The following is a 21737-nucleotide window of genomic DNA, read 5'->3' on the forward strand; positions in this document are numbered from 1 at the left end:
AACACACACTCAAAGCACATGACACACCTAAAAAAAAGGCTTAAAGCCGTTGTTATTCAAACTGGGCCTCAAGTGCTTCGTAATGCTCCCAAAATAAATTCACCTACCCAGAGGCGTTTTAATTTGGATTTTTTTTTCATGTGTCTTCTACTCCAACTGTTTGTTAACAGCAAGAACACCGTCAGGCATGTAAGGCAGCGTTTGTTCCCTCCAGAGCTTCAGCGACATCTTAAACAGGCATCAAATGTCACTTGTTCTCCCACGACGATCTACGGTTCACTAACTGCGACTGATCCCCGCTTATGAATGAATTAATGACACAAACAAATTCTCTATGAACACAGCCTAATATGCAGAAACAACACACAGACAGCTGAGCCATGGATATAGACAATTTGTCATTCTGTCATCTACAAAATCCCCTACAGCATTGTTATTCCCCACATGTCTGTACAATGGAGATGTATAACCATGTAAAAACCATGCCCTGTGTCTCATCACTGACAAATATGCTGCACCCATGAGAAAATATGGAGCAGGGGAAACAAGAGAGTGTCACGCAGGGAGCAAGCGAGCATGCAGCGAACTGCAAGGAAAGTACTAAGTAGCTGTTGATGTAATGTAGGTCAGGAACTTAAGAATAAATCTAGGGCCTCCAACAGGCTCTGCATGTCATCGGGGGGTCGCTATGCTGCAATAGGTCATTTGTCTCACATTAATATGTACGCTATTAGGACCAGGTCTCCGTCTAGCTGGTAATTACTTTAACACTACAACCAAGGGAGCCACTTTGGCCCTTTGGCATTTTAAAAAAAATTATGAAACATGAATTTAAAGCCTATCATCTCATATTTCAAAACTTTTCCTGAAACAGGTTTAATCATCATAAATTTTGCGATTTGTGGGATAAAAAGAAAAAAAAATCTCTACCACCTATAGCTAGAACTGCTGAGAACATCATTTTAACGATAAAAAAAACAAAATCAATCAATCAGATGTTCCCAGAAGCCAATGTGATGATGTCTGTGGCTGAGGGGGGTAGAGCAGGGGCCTATGAAGCTGGCATCGTGATCGCCATCTCGATTAGCTAACCCAGGGTTTCATAATCCAGTTACAATTGAGTTCATATTGAGGGGGCGGAGTTGGCAGCAAATAGATGTGCTGGCAGCAGAGCAGCTGATTTATTCCCAACTTTGTTTTATTAATTTCAACAATGACATACAAAGTTAGCAACAGCTAAGTCAATCTTGATTTCAGAACAGTGGTATGTCCATTATACCATCCAGCCCCCCAACCCAAATTCTCCCCCTACCAGGTCCACAATAGACAAAACACCGCAGAGAACCAGTCTCTGCACACACACGCACACACAAAAAAACCCCAAAAAAACAAAACAAATAAAAAAATAAATAAATAAAAAAAAAAAACCCAAAAACCCCCAAAAAACAACACCTCAGGACCCATACACATAACAAGCATAACCCCCAAAGAACAACAACAACCACAACTCCCCCCCCCCCCCCCGTAACCAAACAAACAAACAAAAACAAACAAAACAAAAACAGAGAAAACAATAGCAGAGAAAGAGAAACAGAGCAGCTGATTTAAACTGCAGTTTAGTATTAAAGCCTGCAGCTTTCATTTACAAAGCAAGGAAAGAAACTGCAAAAAATGCAGACTGTGTGAGTATTGGTTAATTTTTTAATTGAGATTTTTAATTGAAGTTAAACCCTTTCTTTCTATCAGTGACCCAGAGAAAGATTGTCGTGCTTTTATTATAATTAGACTGAATTCCTGCAGTTCATTATATGTGCTCCTGCCAGACTTATAATCCTGTGTCCCACACCGCTCACTTGATCATTGGTCAGCAGCTTCTAGTAATTTAGAATTTCCTGATTGGCTTGTACAGCTGACTGGGCAAACTTTGGAAATGTCTCAGATTAGGTCATCTATCTCACTAACAGCACTCTAACTAAAAACATACCTCTTAGTCAACAGTTTCTGCTCTTCTTAAATTATATAAGTATCATTCCTTTGATGATTTTAAATGTCTTAAATAAAGTGACTTAACTTGGCTAATTTACTCTCACAGAGGACTTGCCAAGCTTAAATTACTCATTTATACAGTTGAATATATTTTCATCAAATAATTCAGTTCTACTTGGAAACATTTATTCAATAAACATTTTTTTAAAAGTATTGATTTAAGTAGAAAAACCAATTAAGCAAAAACATCTGTGTGGCATTTGCAGTTCAAATCAAACATTAACCACATTTAAATCCTTGGCTGTCTCTTTTTATTGGAAAAAAGAAGCCAAACAAACTTTGGATGGAGCTCAATATGTCTGTACACTGTAGCATGGTTGCATCACAGCGGTGGTTATCTCAGCCTTCACAAACAAGCCTGTTAGAAGTGTGTAGGAGCTGTGTAACGTAATCGGCAAACAGAGACTAATTAGGCAGTAAAAGAGATGAGCACACACGCACTAACACTTCCTTCTCATACTTCTATTCCTGTTAGTGCCCTGCACTGACTCTCATCCAACCCAGTGACCTTTGTGTAGTCTCTATAGTTAGCCTGTTTTTAAATTTCCTCAACAACTAAATTAATTATCTTAAAGGACTCAGGAGTGACCTTAAATAATCCTACACTACAAAAAATGTGTAATGACAAACACGGGGGGCGGGATTACACTGGAAATTGGAAAATACTCTACGTGCTGCAGATAAAAGTATCTGTTTCACATCTCCTCTGCAGGAAGGCTACACCCTGCAGCGATTATAATGTGCCATATCAGAAGAGGGTGCACAAAGATAAGTGGGATTACAAGTGAGGGAGCTTAAATTACAAGTGTCACTCTTGGGCTAGCTTGTATTTTTGTGCAGAGGAAACGGTGAAATGCTTCATCTTCATCTTAACTTGTGCAGTAATAAGCTGCACTTACTGTCTGATACTGCATTAGAGGCCTGCACAGCATCTATTGTGGTGAACGGGGATGATAAGGCAATCAGTTGGCCTTTTCTAAAAACAGACTGCAAGCAGTTATGGTCAAGGAGTCAAAAAAAGACATCGTCATGAAGTCGAGGAGACATATATTGACTTATTTTCAAGCTATGGTACAACCTATTGTGTAACCTATGATAAGAAGATAAAAAAGAACGACTCTTTATGATAAACCTCATGAAGAAAAATGGCTTGTTACTGAAACTCCAGTTTCTAGTAAGGAGTTTCAGAGAAAGTGAAGCCGAGGTCATTTTCCCTACTGTAAAGGCCATAACATACCGACGTGTCATGTAACATTGTAAGCGGTGTGTTTTAGTGGAAACTTCGTCCTCAAAAGTCAAAAATCAATCAATGATGAGATGGTCCTGATGATTCTAAACAAGAAAAGGACCAAGCAGAGATTCTTGGTTCAGCCAGTTGTCACAAGAAGGCAGCAGCAGGGAGAATTCTGAAGCCGAGAGAGGTCACTGGCAGAGTTGGGCCACATCTAAGGAGGCAAAGAGCTTTTGACCTGGAGCAGCATCTAGCTATGTGTCTGAAACAAAATATTTTTCTACTATTTGTACATTCAGAACTGGTATGCGTTTGAGCTCCAGTGCACTTGTTGCCAAGTGAAGCGGTCTGTTTGGTCAGATCAGTTTGAGCTTGGTTTAAAAGAATAAATGCCACAAATTCATCTAGTAAAATCCTTCTTAAAATAATTTATTAAATATGTGAATTTAAAATATATGCATGGATTTTACACGCGTGGTCAATAAAGGCCTTCATCTTGAACAACATTTAGATTTGACTGGGATTCATATTTGAGCCTCTGTGAATTGGATGCTGATGAGTTGTAAAGAGATCCTACCACATTTTAGCCAGTCACCATAGTCAGCCTAGTTCATTTCCACTTACTTTGCATGCACACATTTTAGTGTACATTTTAATACATAATTTTAAACATTCCTTAGGACTTTAGAAATGAATATATTAATAGTTTATCCTTGTGCGTTGTCAACGTTCTCTAACCAAAGTGCAAACTGTAGTATTTCTGCAAAGAGGTTTGACCTGCTGCAACATTTGCATTTAAGATTTGTTGTGCTGGTTGTCTGGTGATGGATGTAATGCAAAAAAGTCTTGAGCCTCCAGAAGACCTTCAGTAGTATGGTGCAGGCCTTTGGAGAGCATAAATAATACTCCATAAAAGCAGCTTGTTGGTCTGTACTGAATATTTGATGTGTTTAGTTTATGACAACATGTCTGAAAGACGACAGCGAGCTTAATTAATGATAACCCTTTAAAGAAGATGAGCTTTGACAGGAGAGAACTGCCCACCCGAGGTATGAATCATCACATGGAAAAAAGGAACTAGCGACTAGGTCAGCTACGCATAGCTTGGGGGGGGTCAAGGAAGGAAAACAGATACCCTGACTTTGCTCACTTCTGCAGCTTATAAATGTAATGAGACAGTTAATAGTTCGCCTTAGTTTAAACACAGCTATTCATAAAGAGTCACACTGGTGGAAAATCTTGCAGTATGCAGTTTCAAAAAAACAGCCTCCTCATGCTGTAAGTAGTCATGTGAAATGTAAACAAAAAAGAAATTGGGGAAAATGACTTTGTTGTCCTTTATATTAATGTGGCTATTTGGAACAGCCACTAGCACTTCGGATTTCTGGTTGACAGCACAGTGTACAAGCCACTTGTTAAGAAGCATAACTCCATACTGTGCATATGTTGCAAATGGGGTGCACGCATATATTTAAACAATTAAATAATACCATTCATACGTTTCTGCTTTGCTCAACTTTCATTTGCAAAATAATTTGTAGCAAATGAAAAACTGAGAGATCGAATCAGCTGCTTCTCATGTGAGTGTCTATCTTAGTCATGGACTGCAGCTAGCAATGACAGGCTGTTTAACTGCAGAAATTCTACACTTGTCCCTAGGTTCTGGTTAGTGTCCACCAAATTTGCAGCACATCTCCAGAGCAGAAGAAGGCCTGCTGACAAAAACTGCAGTCCAAGATAGTGGAATTTGAATATAACCATGGGAAAGCAGCTAAATGATATCAAGGATGACCACAAGAGCAACGGGATCAGTGAGTCATGGGACAAACACAGCAGACTTCGTTTTTGTTTTTTTTAACTGAGAAGACAATCCAATTACTAAAGGTATTGCTATTAGTAATATCAATGAATCTATTTATCCATCCATCTTCTGCTTATACAACTTAGGGTTGCCCGGTGGTTCCCAGCTGTCACAGGGTAAAGGCGGGGTATACCCTGGACAAGTAGCCAGTCTATCACATGACACTCACAGTCACATTCACACTTACAGCCAGTTTATATTCACCAGTGACCCTAACCCTGTTGAGACCTCTGCCTCAGCAGAGTTTCTTTAACCCAAACCTCCTTATGATTTGTTTGTTTAAAACTAACAAATTGTAAGCAATAAATCATATAAACCATGCAGCCTTTAGCAAAAATGATACAAACAAAACTTCTGCATTTATAAATTTATTTCTTCAGCCCTTATGCCTCCCTATATAAACTTTTCCAAATTGAACCATCACCAAGTTTTGATCTAACCAGTGCATCAAGGCATCAAAGGACATCTTGTGCCTACGCCTGCAACATCACTGGCTGCTGACAAAATGGCAGTATTTGATTTTTTTTCCACGGAGAAAATTTTTTTGGGATGTAACATTACTGCCATAGCCAGTTTGAAGCCGGCTATGACATTAACATCGGTTTAGTATTGCAATGATCCTGTCACACAGCCTTACTGTTCGCATAAACAGCACCAGTGCAAGACAGCGCAGCATATGTCAGAGAAGACTGCAGAAGTTATTTTGCTCTGTATGCTTTTTTAAATGAATCAGTAAAACTAGCACCAGAAATTTGTGTTTGTACCTATAACAGATGGCTGCACGTTGTGCATGTCTGAGTGCTACATATGAAGAGAGGTCAATGTCTCCCTCACTGTGTACACAAAACACAGAGGCCCACGTCCAACTTCCCGTCAAAGACACACTGACTTCAGCGGTCTGTTCAGTGAAGGAGGAGGGCATGTTGTTTTTCAACTCCAACTAACAATCCTCGCCACTGAAAACCAAAGAGAAAGACTTCATTCATGGTAAGGTAGCACAAACAAAAATATTCCTCTGGGAGACATTAGTCTCACATTGTCTCCAATTCAAATCCCTTAATTTACATACTCATTCCAAACCGTTTACCAATTACAGCACTAACGACAAGCAGCACTGCGGCAGTGACATTTGGTTTATGTGTAAGCTGTAAGACGCATGTCCTGTTAGAGTTCGTCAGACACACCCAATAACTAATGCCAAAGAAGTTATAAATTTGTTGGCTAATAGCATAAGAAAAACCATTCAAGGCAATGGGCGTATGTTCTGTATTAAAGTCACAGTTCTAAGTAGGGAGATAGATGAGAAAACTGATAATATTCTCAACTCCTTGAGCATATTAGCTTCCCTTAATATTGTGCACAGACAGCTCAATAAAGACAATTGGTTCTTTTGTCTGGGGGCTTGTGAGGTCAACAATTTCATGACAGGAAATAGAATAATACTAAATAAGGGATGTCAAACTCTTCTCGCAGTGTGGGCCACACACAGCCCACTTTGATGCTAAGTGGCCCGGACCAATTCAATTTGATTTTTATAGCACTAAACTGTAGCCTTTCTGTCAGTGTAAAGATGTTCAACTACACATAAAACCTGAGATCTTAATTTGAATTAATTTAAATTAATATTAAATCCTTAATTTAAGAAAATTTGTTACTGTTGCTGTTACTTTCCCGTAAGCACGTGGCATTACTGCGTTACTAAACCGTGATTTTGTTTGTGAGAGTGTCTCATGACAATGATGTAAGGGGACATTCGTGGTAACAGACGTGTGCAGATCAACAATGGATAATATATAGAGTGCGGGAGAGAGTACGATTGTGCAGCATTTAATTCGTGGAAGTACTGACCTTACTTTGAGTTTGCTTCTGTAAAAAGTGACAAAAACATTAGCGTCTGCTGTACACTGCGTGGGAAGAAAACTTCTTTTTACAGCGAAAAAAAACCCTTAAATTTCTGAGCAAGTACCTAGCAAGCTGCCTCGGGAATATGAAATTCACGGAGAAACCCCCGGATCCTACCGCTGTCATGACCGCTGCGGCACTGGGCAAACCTCCACCTGCTCCGCTCCTGCTAAACAGGTGAAAATAGATTTAAGAATGACAGGACTCAGGCTATGTCCACACGTACACAAGTATTTTTGAAAGGATTTTCCGTTTTTTTTTTTTGTTTTTAAAGAAATCCCGTCCACACATGCAGTTTTAAAAAATGTCTCCGTCCACATGTAAATGCTAAAAACGATAGGTTGGCCAATCCGAAGTCTAGAAGCATGGGAGGGAAAGACTGAACAGGGTCTTGTACTCTCACAAAACCTTAAGTACTTCTGAAAAGTTTTTGTTTTTCTGGAAGGGCAGATAATTTTGTGTTACTTTTCAAGTGCCTTCATCATTTCAGATGTTAATAACTAGAGACTATTTTTGGCTGTTGTGTAGACTCACAACTTAGGAATGAACAAAATGCATACAGCATACATAAATTCAATTTTTGGGGGGGACTGAAAGGTCTATTGCTTTATTACTTATTCAAGTTGGGTATCATATTTTTAAAAAGTAACTAAGTAACTAATTACTTTTGCAAATAAGTAATCAGTAGAGTAATGGGATTACTTTTTGGAGAAGTAATCAGTAATTAGTTAATAATTACTTTTTTCAAGTAACTTGACCATCAGTGATCATTAGTGCCACAACTGAGTAAAGATGACCAACGTTGAGCTATTGGCATGCTGGATCCTGCTATATGTCCAAAACTGTCCCTGGAGCCTCTCTAGTCTCATTGTTCTTGGTGTAAATCTGAGAGAAACTGAGATGAGCTGCTCAAGCTGGTACTGGCACATCCAGCCTGAAGCTGTATAATATAGTAGTGCAATGTGGACAATGTAGTAGTGCTAATCTCTCAGGATGAGGAGATACTTCCTTGGAAAAAAATCTAGTTCCGACATGCCGCCTTACTGGACATGGGACACGCTGGGTCAGCGGTTTCATTAGAGGGCAGCCACAACCAGCAACCATTGCACAGCTGCAGACTGTACTCATCCAGAAATAGGGAGAGCAATTTGTCAACAACAGATCCAGAAGCTTGAGCAATCTATGCACACACAGGTGACTGCATCACATTAGATGAGGCCAGACCTCATATTGAACTGTTTGTATGTATATACAAAACAATATCCATATTCTAATTCATTCAAATCAGTAACAATCAAAATTGTATAAAGATGCTCTACAGTAGCCTGAGACTGAAACCTCTTGTTCTGAGCAGATTCCGCCTCATAAGGGACGATCTTACTGCTTGAATACAGCATAACGTAGTCTCCGCTGGATGTTGGTTCTCGTCTCTTACTGTACACTTAAATTCCACTGTGTTTTCAGCACAGCAACAGCTGGTTAAGACTGCTCCGTCAAACATCAGTTTACCTGTTTTGGTTTTAAAAGGTGGAAAAGGTGAGTTAGGCAGGAAAGTTTACTTTTGTCCCCTTAGTCACGTCACCAGAGCCATTGACAAAATAGAAGAACACTGAGAGGAAGGCCTCTACGACATTGGTTTCCAATACAGATTGTTGGAGGAAACCCAATTTTCTTGGGTACACAAGATTTAACACGATGCTGACTTATATCCAACACTGGATTCAGGGGTTCAGTTATGCACTTTGATGCGATACTTGGGCTCTATTCAATGGGAAACCCATTAACAAACTGTGCACCTGAACAGTTGTACAGCCAAACGTTTAACATCAAAAATAAGACCACATGAAAAACATCTTATGAAAACCTCATCTTTTTTTTAAATTAAAACAAGAAAACACTGAAACAAATTTTCCAGATTCTCATGGACATGACCAGAAATTTTCTATTTATTTTAATCCTTAAAATGTAGAACATTTTTTGACTACGCAGCAATCTGCTTTCCTTTTGTCTAATCCTCTGTACTTTAGCTGTTGTTAACCTTGTGTCTTACAGAGCCTCGCTATGTGGAGGAGGCAGCCAGTCGCTGCACTTTTCTGATTACTTTCTGTGACCTGAAGCATTTTCTGCGCCATGCTCTTTGCATGAAGACCTCACTTTGAGTAAACTATGTTGATTTAACATGACAAGTGCATGCACAACTCTATTCAAAGTGTTTGCTTTTCTTCTGTGACATCTTGGGCCTTCAAACAAAGATTATAGTTGTTTTATATACTCAGCGAGGATTAGATTTGCAGAAATAGCAGGATGGAAGCAGTTTAAAATTTGCCAAACCTTCAAAAAATACATACATTGGAGCAGGGGCATTTAAAAAAACAACAACAAAACATTTCATTATGAAATGATGAGTGAACGAGAATTCAGAGATTATTTGTCTGTTGATGGAGAAAAGTTGTCCTGATGTGCGACCCAAAGCCCACAGAAGAAGCATGGTTGCAACAGTTTCCAGCTGAGCAGTCACTGAGATAAAGCAACTGTTGTTTGTGCTCTCTACTGTGATAATAGGCTGTGTTAGGGAGCAAAAGGATCTATGTTTGACCCTCAACTCATATCCGGTTGTTCAGTGATGACGCGACGAATCCTACTTCCGGGTCTAAAGTAGTCTGCATTTAATATGGCTTTTGTGTTGTTAACATGTTTAATGTTATGTATTTTCTTCTATTTAATCTCAAAAAGCTCCTAAAACAGTCAGTGATCACTGTTGACCTCCCTCGGCTTTTATTACCACTAATCATTTATTTAAGCTCAGTTTTTAAAACCTTAGGATGTAACTACAGCCCAGCCCATGCAGCAGTATATGAATGACTAACCTCGTATTGTGGATGGATTATCTCAGTTGTTCTCCTGGCTGAAGTTTGGTCCTTTTACAGCATCCTGCCATGCGATTACATTTGTTCCTGACCACCGAGAACACTCACGTTAACTTTTATCGAGTGGGAAAAAAGTTAGCTTGTTTATATTATGCTAACATAGCTGTGTCGCAAGCACGTAGCACATCATTATATACCAGCTAGCCAAACTTCAGTAACCCTACAAACGTCACTGCTATTTAGTTTTCTGTCTTCATTTATGCTGGAAGTGATAACAGAGCTGTACGTTTTAATTTGTTTCCAAAACCCCGCAGTCAGGACATGCTATATTGTATTTGGATAGAAGCTAGCGAGCTAACTTCCTGCTAACTTCTAACTCCGTTAAATGTCATAAATTCAGTTTTCATGGATGCCTGGATGTTAAACTCAATTGTTACACCCGGTAGAGCAGAACGCTGATCATTTTATTAAAGATGAAAGACTTTAGACAGTTTTTCAACTCTCAGTAATGCCATAGTGATTGTTTGATATGGACCTGCAGCAGAGTTTAGACCCAGACACGGCTAGTGACGTCAGACTGAACAATCGGATAGATACAACAAGGGAGCAGGGGGTATTTTTAGCACCTAACCGATGTGGATCTGAACAAATGGAAAGTTGCTCGATACCTCTGCCTGCTTCAGAGTTTACAAAAGTGAAAGCGTTCCTGTGTTCTTTGATCTTTTTTAAATCCTTTGCTGCTCCTATGCAGGTATTGATTCCTCTCTGATAAACGCTCAAGTCTGTACTTTGTATGGAAATATTTCAGCGCGCACCGAGGAGGACTTGACCTCGTGCGGAACAGACGTACTGTCACGCCCCACTGAGACGTGAACGTATCTGTCACCTCAAATTTTGATCCACAGCTTGACCCATAGTGGCCCGGCTGAAAGGCTACAAGCACATGGCCCCTGTTCAGCAAACTGATGCGTGTAGGTCGGTCATTAGTGTATAATCATATGAGTCTGACTGGGTGATTCATCTTGGAGAGAGAGAGCACGAGTGATATGTCTCCATCATCACAACCCACTGACTTCTGTCATGACTTATCTGAGAAATAATTCCAATCATGACCTTCAGCCTGTGAGGCGACATATCCCAGTCCATCTACAACACTGATTACACTTAATGAGCAGGTTTTTTTGTTTTTTCTGTAAAGCACGATTTACAAAAGACCCTCAGAATTTAGTCTAAGTATTAACATATGGCAAAGAGAGCGGAAATCTTACTGTTTCACATCTGCTGAGCTCAAATATCAAAGATACTCTACTCCCACACATATGCAGCTACTCACTTTATAAAATCATTGCGGGTGACAGACAAATATATGTGACTTTGAAAAACTTATTTTTCATTTAGGCCCTAACAGATTAATATAGGAAATCTACAAAGACAAAAGAGTCACATGGCTTGGTGCAGTCTTAGATGATGCCAAGTAAAGCAATACCAGTGCAATGCAGTCTGTCATTCAGTACCTCTTTTATCTTTCTTCCTAAAAAGATAAATAATAGAGCAATACCGGTCTGCTTTCATTTTTGGGGTATTGAATATGGGTTTTTGTAAAAAAGACACAGTTGCATCTAAGACGTGTCCATGATGCACTGCATCTCACTCCTAATGGATTACATATGTACTCTTGAGCAGGGATTCTTGATTCATTGGCTACTCTTCATATTTCAGCACCGCAACCTTTTCCTAAACCCAACCAGTGAGTAAAAACAAAACTGATCACTGAACTGAGCGAGCGAAATCAAAGTAAAACAAAACAAAAAACAGAGGCCAACACGGTCTCCTGGCTGCGTGCTATCTCTGTGAAGCCAGCAGCTTCTGAAAAATGACAGCATCTATCACTGCTTACTCCTGTCATTGGTAACCTGCTGTTGTCATTCTTCTTCTTCTTTTTTTTTTTTGCTTTCTGTTTTCATTCTCTTCAATCTCTTTCCTTCTGTTATTGCAGACTCGTCTTAACTAACGGTGGCAGAGATTTATTTAAAAAAAACCCAAAAAAACCATTTAAAATAGACAACGGTGTTACAGGGGCCACACAGGAATCTGGATGCCAACATTTTGCATTTCACTTTTCTTTTCTTTTTTTTAAACAACAGCATGGTGATTCAGTGACAATAAGAGGGTCATGGGTTCAAATCTACAGGCTGGCTAGATAGATGATTCTGTCTCTCTCCAACATGTCCAGGGTGTGCCTTTTACCCAATTACAGCTTGGATTTAGTAAAGCTTATCCAATCATGAATTGGAATAGAATTGAATAATCAAAGAATCATGATGAGTGGACTTGTTTTTGTCCTATCTTTGATTTGAACCAGGTTTCACCATGTAACTCAGAGTTTTCACGTTCTCTTTTTATATCGTCATCACAACAATTTAAGTATTGTGATTTAAGTGCATTGGAGCAATTGTTGTTGTGATTTGGTGATATATAAATAAAACTGAATTGAGCAGAAGAGACAGATAAGGTCTCTTTCACATGGGCCTAGAGACCCACTGACACTGGCACTGGCAGGTACTATGATTGCTAAAGCCCCAGTCACACCTAGAGACCAGTCAGTGACATTTTTCCCTAGCAACTTCTGGTTGCTAGGGAAAAATGTATATTCTACAACTGATTGTTCAGTGGTTTCTGGACATGGTTGCTGTTGCTAGGTGAAACTGGTCACGAAGAGGTAAACAGTGCTCCACTGAAAACATCTCTGGGATTGCTTTGGCTGCAGTTTGCCAACTTGTCTTCACTAAGCAGTAGTGAACCTGTACTGTACAGCTGTTCACTGTTATTTTTAAATGTGGTTCAGTTGTTGTTCAGTCCAAACATTGTCTATTTCCCTTTTGGGTCACATGAACTACCGCTCTGAGCGATAGTTAGTTGGATAGACCAGTTGACATCTTCCTTACTAGCTACAGGTTACTGTGGCAATCCGCTAGCAATCAAAGCAATCACAGGGACGCCTTTAAAATCTGACCATCAGAAAGCTTTACTAAGTAGGGCTCACTCTCTAGCTTTTAAGCCTAAATTTAGTTTCAAAACAAACAACAACAACAACAAAAAAAGAAAACAAATGCAAACTTTAAAAGATACGTCCTCCCAATGGTTAAAATTTTTATGAATGGAGGAATGTACAGTGTGCTTCAGACACCACAGCAGTAAAACCTTCCACCAACCATTCAAAGGTATGAATGAAAGATTTAAAAAGTGCACTCTTGTAACAAATTTAATTTCACAACAATTGTTCTTCTTATGACACTAAACAAGTACTGACTGAAAAGGGTGCGTAACGCTTCTCAACTTCCCTTAACGGGCTCATACACTGGGAAAATAAATCCTCAAACTATTCCATGGGACCTTCTTAAACTGACGGAATGAAGAAAGGAAGGACATAATTTACGAGTCTCAGTGCATGGCTGATATCCAAAAGGAATGTGGTAAATCTTCGTGCTGTGAAGCTGAAATAGCAAAGCTCCTATAGAACCAAGAATGAAATGATGCATTTGGTTTCTGAGCGCCGCATTTCTGGTTTTCCTCTATTTACTCCATTATAATAGGTTTCTTATGTTCAGCGTGTGTGAAAATGGAAAAAACTATGATGCAATGATTTCTGACTGAGACTGTAAGGCACATTCTATAGCGCAATTATATATTAAATCAATTTGAAAACCACTATTTGGCTGTTTTCTTGGCAACCGCAAAAGCTCTGATCGCTTTTGGTCGACACTGCAGAAACAGTTCAGTCTGTGCACCATGAGTGGACTCTTTGGGCATGTAAGATTGATTGTCTTTTGCTCACAGGGGCAGGAAGGTACAATGCTGCCTGCCACACGGGCCACAGTAAGTGATGGAATGTGCTGCACTTCATATCTGATTCTGCTGTGGGTACGGAGCAGAGAACATGCAGGAAAAGGCAGCAGACGCTACGTAGAGACCAGAGAGCAACATCGGGACATGGCCCAGATGGGCATCAAGGGAAATAGTTTCCAGCCAAGACATTAAGTGTGCACATACTGGCAAAGAAACAAGAGCACAGTCTAGCTTGCACTGTGCGTTGTGTGGAGTAAACAAAAGAAGCAGCAATGAGCATCCAGAGTAGGCGCAAGGTTTTTCTTTTTTAAGCCATAACAAAAAAGGCTAAAAATGAGGGAAGGTGTAAGGCAACCACTGGGTAAGTCCTTTTCTGGTGCTATATATATCAGTTTATTGCTCTTTAAAAGCAAATAACTAATTAAATTTTTTCCTACAGGTGTTGGAGTGGTTTCATAAAGGAACTGAGATGGCGCTCTGCTATTGACACTCTGCTGAGTGTACTTGGGAAGATTTAATAACCTCTTATCTTATCAGTTTAACCCAGTGCGCACCTGAAAGTTGGAACAGCAAAGTCAACCATTAAACTGTGCCTCGAAGCTACGTGGACGTCGATGTATATTAAATAAGCAGTAGATGTTTCCTGCTGCTAACAGAAAGGGATTAGTTCTAATTTTTCCTGTTTAATTGTGTAAATAAAGATCGGGTGTGCGCACTTGTGACCATGGATGTGTGTGTGTAGTGGCTTTCCGATAGGTCACCGAGGTGATGTGTTGAAGGCAGACCTACCGACACGTGTCAAGTTACGGCTAAAAAAATGACAATGTCCGCACATTTACCTTTGACTTTTCCACTAAATGCTAGCTGCACTCTTTTATCCGCATAGAACGTCACAAATCACGCGGTTGGGTAGACTAACCAAATTTGCGCTATGGTTACACTAACTATGGTTACACATTGTGACAATGCGCGCCACCTGGCATACATCAAACTGAATAAATAAAGTTATCGGTGACTGCCTCCTAGTTCATGGAAAGCGCATCAAAATGAAAAGAAACAAAAACAAATTTATTAATAGATTTATTTAGAAACCAACTCTATGTGACAGTAATTCAAGCCAAGGTAATTTTGTGTGTGTTTAAATAAAGCTTTTTGCCTGTATACAAAACTTGGCTTACATTTCATACAGCGTTCCGTCCTATAAAGTGTCTGACATTGCATGTTTGCATACAAACTATAAGTTGTTGCCATCTTGTGGCCGCACTTGGCTACTGTCTCTGGAGGCAAGCTTGACTCTGAGCCACTGGAGTCTGTAGCTGCTGTCATTTTCAAGGGTGTGTCCTGGAAGCTAAGAGGCCAGGAGCTTTTTTGTGGTTCTTTGCACTTAATCAGTATTGCATGCACTATATGTTAATTATGTTTCACTGCTCTAAGATCAGTTGCAATCTGCATGTTACCGCAGAAGGACAGTTAGAAAGTAAGTGAGGATATTACTGTGATTTTTCATTTCAGCAGATTAGTTTTAGCCAGGAAAACCTTTATAAAGAAAATTCACATAATGAAGAGGGTACTGTGATCTCTGGAATGTCCCAAGGTTTTAAGTTTGTGTACGTATGGTTTAGAGCCTAAAGTCTTTGTTATATTTTAGTTCTAGTATATATCAGTTAATTGATTATTGGTGTCTGTGTTTCTCCGATTGGGACATAGTATGAATAATCACTTGGTTGGCTGGATGCAAGTTTAATGAGTTGATTTTCTTTTTCTCCCTCATTTCTTAAAAAATATTAACCATGTCACACAATACTAAAGCTTCAATTCAGTTTGCTTTTATTATACTAATGTATTTCTTTTTTTCCATTAAGGTGTAGGGCTGTTTTTCTAATCAGATTAAGACATGTTTTTCTTTTAGAGAAAGCCATACTACAAAGATATGATAGTACACAATATGATGGTACTGTGTGAGCTCAACCTTTAATATTCGCAATAGTAATATTACCCATACAACACTGATGGGGAACATGGAAGGGTGAGTATCATCTCTGCTTGCCTTTCAGCAACAATCACCCCACTTTACTGGATTTTTGCATAATCACAATGCATTTTAAGCTTTTCACTTGCTATTTTACCCTCTCTTGGCTGCTTTGACTCACACGTAGGAGCATTGTCCCCTAACCACAGGGCTACTGGTTTGATCCCCAACCCTGGCCTCTTCAGATGGCGCCACAGCCTTAGCACCCAGTGGCCACAGTACGTTACAGCGATTGCAATTTCAATTTTTTCTGTTGTTGTTTTTACATTTTCCTAGCTAGCAAATTGAGAGTTTGTTTTAGGACAACAGTAATTTCCCCGTTTCAGTTGTCTTCTTAAAAAGATGCACTCTGACAGGAACACTCTGCACTTCTTTTCTATTTGTTAGACAAAAAAAACAGCAATGTCAAATTTATGATAGTCCAACAGCAGCTTTTCGGTTCATTACTTTTGTGCCAACATGAATAATAGATTTGCGGTGCAAAACATTTTCACCTATTGCTGTTGACTGAGCTGGAGAGACAGAAAGAGAGCACATAATGTATACATTTGTATTTATGCATGCACTTCACAGAGATTTCAGTAATTTTGTTTATGTCCAAATGAGTCATGAAATTTGTTTGTGTGCCTCTGTGTAATAGAATTTGCCTTTTTCTGATGTAGTCATGAAGGAAATATGCAGGTAATGTAGTCAGTCTAAAAAAAAAAACTAAAACTGTATTTTTTTTCTTTTTCTTTCTTTTCACATGCTCTCTGATTACACTATAACAATAATTGACTTCCTTAATCCCCAATATGATGCACAGATCCATAAGAGAGATGACTTTTACTCCTTTTTCTTTCTTCTTTAATTGCATGGACTGGCCTGAGGATAGAGACGATGAAATATCACGTACAGTTCGATCTCCCGAGAATTTTTGTGTTTGCTCATGCAGGTATGAGTGTATTCACATTGTATGTGTGTTTTGCGGTCAAGCTGTTATGAGCTGGAGGGGGCACAGGGCTAAGTGGAGCCTAGCAGCAATATCTAGATGGATATTGTGGACTTCTCTTTTAACAGAGTGACAGCACTTTGTAGTGGAAGCTATTCTTAGAGCCCCTGGTTCAATTGCATTGGTCCAATTGAATTGGAGGCTGCCGTGCCACACAGGACATCCATGGTCACTTGATGGGGCTGACACAAACACTCACACTCTTACACTCACACCTGTCTATCACACCTCCACGAGCGTTAATCCAGCTGAGGCTCTCCGGATCACCTTCTTCGTTCTGTCTCCTTTGTTCGCTCACACGTTCTCTTCTTTTGTCTCTCCAGACACTCTCTATCGTTATCTCTTCGCTATTACTCCCTCTCTCGTCTCAATTGTCTTAACCACAGCCGAGGGAAAAGTACAAAGTTAAGCTGCAAGAAATTACCAAGGACGCTGTATTTCTCTGTTCTTGTTGTGTCTCTCATCCTTGTCTTGTTAAGGCGTCTCATAATTAGGAAACCATGGCTATTTTTGAATGTTGTCTATCCGTAAATGAATCTCTTTGCTGCGTTTTTAAAAAAAACTACCTGCTGGGTCAAACTCATTCACTTATGTGTAATGGTGTAATGTAAATTATCAGATGCTCCCATTGTGTTTTCATATAAAAAATAAAAAACAAAATGAAGTGAAGCAACTTTGGACAGCTGATGTATAAACATATTAATGTTTTGCACTGGTATTAAGTAAAATCTGACAAAGGGGTTTTTTGTAAGTTATCTGGCTGCTTAGATGACGACACTGACCACAATATAATGACCTTACTCAAGTGTCTTCAATGCAACTAAACAGCAGGTTTGAAATTAAAACATACGTAAACATACTTTCTTTTCCTGGAGGAAAAGAAAATGTCCTTTACAAATGTACTTAATTTTGTAAAGATGTATTTCCTAAATTAACGTTAAATACATTTCAGCCCATTGATGTTGAGCTGATTCTCATGTAGAGGACAACTAAACTCCTTTCTCTATTTCATGGACTCCCTCTCACAATTACTAACTGTGGATGTTGTCCAGTTGACACTGACCAGTAGAGCCGTGTCTCTATTACCACAGGTCCCTCCCATGATATTCATCTCAACATGCCAAATGTTTTTTAAGAAAAACAACAAAACCTACATTACTTGACTACAAGATAAAGACACAAAACTAACTCCATGACAAACACACATTTATTCTTGCTTTACCATAGAGACTTTGACAAAAAACACCTGCTGTATTTTCATTTAAAGGAAAGGAAAAAGTCCCACAACTAATATCACACTTTTTGTTACCAAACAAAACTGAATGAAGAGATATAGCAGTGATAGTGAGTGGAGCCACTTGACTTTCAGTGCGTCCTTTCTATGTGAACTCTGACCAAGAACAACAAATCCTTTTTTCACCTTCTTCTTAAAGAACTCTTTTCTGTTAGAGCTTTGGGATCCTGCAGCTGATCGTGGTGTAAAGTACTAGCTAACAGCACTCAGGGCAGTGAGAAGGTCAGAAAGCACTCCCAGCTTTCGCTCTCTGGCCCCTGAGATCAGATCGCAGTCTGAATCATTTAGCTGGAAAGTTGTTCCAAACCACAATGTACTGCATGCATATGAAGGTCCTATATCTATGTAACAAATCCAGCGATCCCTGTATTGTCATTCAGCATTTTTATCTGTGGCTATACCGAAACTCATGACTGTGGAAAGTTTGCCACACTGATTGTAGCTGCACTTACAGAGCAGAAGCTCACTTTATGTATCGCAAAACCTCAGTAATGTTTATTCTGTATGCACTGAAACTTCTGTGCCACCCACTAATGTTTGCAAATTAAGACTAAATACATCATCCAGTGGGGCACCACTCATTCACCGAGTGCACCTGCACACACAGACCCACCGAGGAGCATGTCTCTCTGATGCATTACTGCAGCAGCAGCTGTAATAGTAATGAATATGCTTGTTTAGTAATGTGCCAGAGGTGTTTGCCTAACAATGGGCACATTTATTAGCCACACTATGCAAAATGCACAGGGGACTAAGGACCAACATGTTCTCTCATGTGATGCTGCTCAAGTAGGTTTAATTAGGATCAGAAACACTTGTGGACAATTAAGTCCCCTAACAATTAAATTCTTATGTATTTTATGCACACAGAAACACGACTGTAATTATTCTGCCTGTACATTATTAGATGCATGCGTAGGCATACAGAACAGGGTCGCGGGAGTTAATTTGCTGCTGCATTGAAATTTCAAAACACAACAAACAAATAGATTTACACATATGCACATGGTGTTAATTAAAAATCTTCAGGTTCCTAACATGTATTTTGTAACTCTCTCTTAAACAGTTGCAAATAATTGCGCGAAGAGGGTGACTACTTTAAGCTGAGTGGTCCGTTGTTTTGGACTGAAGGGGACTAGGTTTAGTCTGGCTGAGCTAATAAGGTCTCTCGACTGCCATTCGTACACTGTGGACACCGTAGCGCTGTAGGCTACGGGAGAATGCAAAGCAGCAAAGTCACATTTAACACTAAATTAAGCCTGTACGTTCAATTTAAATCCACTTTAAGATTAAGAGATTCTTAAAAATTGATCCTTGCTTTTCCACAATGATTTGCTTAATATACTATTTGCACGTGCTGTAAAGGAGTCAGGAGAAAACTTTATTCATCCTTCAATTATTGCTTCTATCATTTTAATATTTTTTTCAATGTGCTGTTGTGTAAGACCAGTAAGACCACTTTTCGAAATACAACACACCGTTTCTGTATTTTTGCACAACCATTTATCCACAGAACACTCGTATCTTTGACATGTGGGACTCAAGATCCCAGATAAAAGACCGTTTAGATAACACGGCCTTTGAACATTAGCGATAAGTGACACTAAATGCAACTGGAGGGATCCAGAAACACGTTTCCAGAAATGTAAATGTGTCCGAACATGCAGCAGAAAAAGAGAGAGAGAAATCCTTTCATTTCGTTTCGGCAATTCCAATTTCGGAAAATAATAATAATACCGATTAGAGTTTTATTAAAACCCTTCTTGGTAATAGATATTTTAAGGTCCATCACAGCCTGCAACATGGCCAGAATGATGAGATTCTGCTCACGTGAACGAGCTCACTTGTGTCAATATCAAATATCAAATTAAACCAAACTCAATCAAAAATAAATGCAAGGCAAATTACCGTTGACAGCACGGGATTCCGCCGATTCTGCAGATGTGATCTTTCACCGCTGCTCATCATCTGAGCCGCGTATTCCCGGTGAGTTCACGCGGCTCCGCTCTAATCCAACTTTCACAATAAATTACAGCTCGCCTCGCAGATAAGTTGTCTGCCCTGTCGGGAGAACTGTTTGAGGAATTTGGCGAAACTCTTAAAGTACGGAAAAATGATAATAATAATAATACAAAGATATTAAATAAATGTATTAAAGTGAACGGTTTGGTTCTGTCTTTGTACTGAGCGCGAGCGCACAGCTGCTTACTTGCGCTCCTTGTACCCGTGTGACGTAAGTGACGAGGGGTGGGGAGGGGGGTCATTTAAACACTGGGTCAGAGTGTTGTAGCGTTTTTCTGTGTCGTTTGACGAACGTGGGTTGTTTGAATTTCGGACTGGACACTGAGCTCTTCGTTAATTAGGGCTGATTTGTTCTCGTGTCTTATTCATCTGGTAGCTGCAAACATTTGAACTGAGCCTCATTCTGCCTACATACACACCTTATATGCCTTTTAAAATATAAAAATAAATAAATAACGCAATTATTCTTTGCCTTACTGTCCCACATCTGTAGACAGTGTCTCACGTTTTTAACGACTTCTCAGGACATGCGTTTGTTCAAAGTCTTCATTTATACAGACTAAAATGTGAAAACAAGTCTTTTTTCTTATAGTTAAAACTCGTCTAATGCTATGCTCATGAGTAAAAGTTAAACACTGCCTGAAAAAGTAACAAACCTTGCAGAATTTGGTGAATATTATGGCAACTACAAAGAAAATGACGTAAAGTATCTTTTTCCAAGTTATTGTTCAGTTTTGCACAGGAGATAGTGTATGTGTGTGTCATAAATTGGCTAAAAGGGCCAAAAATGTTTTTGTTTTGTTTTTTAAAATGACATCATCTGCAGTCTATGGATGTATCCCTACTGAAACCCAAAGACTACAGGAGTGTATAAAGACTAGGCACGAGACCACAAGAACAAACTTCAGCATCATTTTATTCTTACTGTATCTACTGAGGTGTGTTGCATTCAAATATATGTTTGAGTACCTCAGCCAGTAAATACAGGCCGAGCTGCATCAGCTGCTCAGGGAGGAGCCTAGATTTTCTTTCTACTTGCTTTGAGGGAATCTTTGTGTGCCTTACAACTTAATGCACTCTGAGATACACTCTGACACTCTGCTGTTGAGAGATTGTGCAGATCAAAACTGAAGTGCATTGAAAGCACTGCAGACCGATGTCACTAAAAGAAGATACAGTCATGTGGGGGGAAAAAAGTGTAACCTTAGTAATAGCCAGGTACTGATAATGCACTTAGTTGAAAATAAAATAAAAACACCCAAGACATACATCTGAGACTTTATAGGCCTCAGTTAGCATTTTGGATGTTGAAGGTCATCATAGTAAAGTTAGAAAAAAGACTGAACAAGTTTGGTTTATCTGGAAAGATTGCCAAGCCAAAGCCTTTTCTCTTTAAAAGGATCAGTTTGCAAAACTGCCTCTGATAAAACCACAAGCCTTCTGAAACAATGTCAGACAAGCCTGGAGGGGAGATTTCTGGCCATAAAGCATTGGGAGAAAACCAAATAGCATATCAGCACAAACACCTTATACCAACTCTCAAGCATGGGGGTGGAGGAGTGATGATTTAGGCTTGTTTTGCAGCCACAGGACCTTGGCACATTGCAGTCACTGAGTTGGCCATGAACTCCTCTGAGTACCAAAGTAT

At 39.4% G+C, this 21737-nt stretch overlaps 1 protein-coding gene across 1 annotated transcript in view; it reads right to left on the minus strand.

Moving 5' to 3' along the window:
- gcgra (glucagon receptor a) overlaps positions 1-20279 on the minus strand; it is a 51949-nt gene extending 31670 nt beyond the window's left edge. The window contains exon 1 of the mRNA XM_085271452.1: positions 19976-20279. The gene's annotated coding sequence lies outside the window, so the exon portion shown is untranslated. The remainder of the gene's footprint in view (positions 1-19975) is intronic.
- Between the last annotated feature and the right edge of the window lie 1458 nt (positions 20280-21737).

This window comes from Mchenga conophoros, linkage group LG4 (assembly GCF_057382185.1).
Source record: "Mchenga conophoros isolate Kocher_MC1m ecotype Shallow Benthic linkage group LG4, M_conophoros_male_GT1.1, whole genome shotgun sequence".
NCBI classification, from domain to species: domain Eukaryota; kingdom Metazoa; phylum Chordata; class Actinopteri; order Cichliformes; family Cichlidae; genus Mchenga; species Mchenga conophoros.